The following is a 2,500-nucleotide window of genomic DNA, read 5'->3' as shown; positions in this document are numbered from 1 at the left end:
AATGGGTTAACAAGATTCACACATATTACAATGTGAATAATAGCAAGATAGATGGCTGTGTGAAATTTTTAAAATAGACCTTTTCGGTCTGACGTCATAACTTGTGTTGTCAATAGCAACCATTTCGTACTGGGTGAAAACAAATTGGTTTTCAATACGCGACATACTGATTTTCCAATACAGTTTGATCGTTTATTACGGTTTTACATGATTAAAATGTCTTTTCAATAATTTGATGAGTTACCAAAGGAAGCAAAAGAGAGATATTTGCAGAAATTAACGGTGGCCAATCTGAAAGAATGCCCATATCGACTTTCAGAAGGCTGTTGGTCTATCGATTTGGCAAGTTGGCCTAATTTGGAGTATCCTGATATTTATGAATATCTTGTCAAAACGCCAGGTAAGGTTACCCTGTTTTATCTATCTATTGGCATAATTTGAATTTAAACCTTTTCATCATGCATCAATGTATTTGTGCTCACCAGATTTAGACCCAATCATTTCAAATATGTTTCTTTATTTGTTAGGACCATACACGCGCGAGGCCATGAAGTCCAGAAAAGGATTGGAGGCTCACAATACATTCCAGTCTGGCTGGGTCCAGAAAGTGTTATGCTTGAACACAGCGGATAACACACGTGTTCTAACAGCAAGTAGGCTTAAATTGTTAAATGTCAGACAAATGTTGTATTGGTTCTATATTGTAAATAATACTGACCTAAAAATATAATATTTGTTTCGAATTATTACAAAATATAGTTGTGTGTAGTCTCATCTGTTTGAAAATGTTTCGAGCATACGTAAGCATACTTGCTTCCAGAATACCAAGTGCTTCCGTTGGCATTCACTCTTCTCATGGCCTGTACCCACTGTTTCCATTTTTCCAACTTCTTCGACTTGTCAGGGAAAATATGGAAACTCACTTTCTTCTCCATCATGTTATGGTTTGAACAACCAAAAGCGACACAGCTTTTCGGCATTTTTAAAATTAGTATTCGGAAAGTTGTTTACTACACTTAGTGTAAGTGCCTTCCACAGTGCAGAGAACACGGTTTGTTTTCACCCAGCTGCTGTTGCTAAGCGCTGTTGCCAAGGCGAACCGAAAAGGTCTATTATGGATAATGTTACTGTGAGTGAGGCACAGAGATAGAGGGAAGTGGATACTGCTATTTTATAGAGCATAAGAAATAGTCGTAAACAAAACAGGTACAGCTGCTACGGCCTCACATTTATTATTAAATAAAAATATCCACTACAGATCACTACATATTCACAGCCCAATTCTTAATTTTGCATTCTCTGTAAGTTGGTACAAAGTGTTAATAAAGGGGGTTGGAGGGGGGGTTTGCCCCCCTGTCTGGGGAATATACAGAAGATAGTAACGGTTAGGTTTGGGTTTGCATGACACCCTGGTTTTAGGACTTATTTCTGGAGGGTGCTTCACACTCGGTAGCAAACAACAAAATTACCAAAAACTGTGACTTTTCGTAAACACCGGATCTATAGGTCATAATGTAAAAATAAACACTTGGCCAAGACATGGGAAAATATTAGTTAGAAAAATTACACCGCCTTTCTCTTTCGTTTACAAATGCTTTTCACCACAGCACTGATGACTTCGACTATCGAGAAAATATTATAAAAATTACTAATTCACTATAAATCTATAAAACACGGACAGAATGTGTACACGTATGTGAGAGTTTCCGTCTGGATTTTGTCTCGCGTCTATACTTTGTTGTTGTTAATATTTACAATTCAAATTATATAATAAATATTCAAAATGCATAATATTCAACACATGTATAGTTTACTCGTTGTAGAAACTGGCAGTATATGATACTTATCGTTAAAATTGCAAAAATCCGCCTGCCTCACCAGAGTTGCGATGAGAATGCTTTACAATGAGATCTCTCTCCAAAGCTGTGATTATAAACACGGGTTGAGTTATGGATATTGAGTCCTTGTATTTGTTAACACCATAATGAATTTCAATCTTATGTGCGTAATGAGATACATATGTTAATTCTGGAAGACAATAATTTAATCAGATACACATGAAATCTAGGAAAATGTATGTTATATGTACTGATTTCGTCATAAATAAGATCTATTACACAATCTGGAAATTACTGAAGCGTCAATCCGCGTAATTCAAATGTCCTTGCAACATTGAAAAAGAACGAATTACTTCAAAATATTTTGAGATTATGAAATAATGAATGATTATGTATAATAAATGCTTTCCAACATGTATGTTAGAGGTTACCAAAGTTTAATACATGTAACATCCTCTATCCTATCTCTCTTGATAAACATCTCTTTATGTAGTGGTACTACTACTACTACTAACAATAATGTTATGATCTCTTGGTAATTGATGAGATGGCCCTAAGTAGTCTCCAGTGCTACATAGTAAATGCGTGCCAGACGTGCCTTATTCTTCTCCGAGAACCGAGCACGGCATCAAATTGCTGAGTTTGCTACTTAAACCAGATTG

The 2,500-nt window shown here is 35.9% G+C and overlaps 1 protein-coding gene across 1 annotated transcript in view; it reads right to left on the bottom strand.

Moving 5' to 3' along the window:
• The window catches only part of LOC119572319 (general transcription factor IIF subunit 1-like), a 28,927-nt gene extending 27,000 nt beyond the window's left edge, over window positions 1-1,927 (bottom strand). Inside the window, exon 1 of the mRNA XM_037919357.1 lies at window positions 1,879-1,927. The gene's annotated coding sequence lies outside the window, so the exon portion shown is untranslated. The remainder of the gene's footprint in view (window positions 1-1,878) is intronic.
• Window positions 1,928-2,500: the final 573 nt, after the last annotated feature.

Source organism: Penaeus monodon, chromosome 4 (genome assembly GCF_015228065.2).
Source record: "Penaeus monodon isolate SGIC_2016 chromosome 4, NSTDA_Pmon_1, whole genome shotgun sequence".
In the NCBI taxonomy this organism is placed as follows: Eukaryota; Metazoa; Arthropoda; class Malacostraca; order Decapoda; family Penaeidae; genus Penaeus; species Penaeus monodon.
Note: the sequence above shows the minus strand (reverse complement) of the source record. Positions and strands in the feature narration are given on the sequence as shown.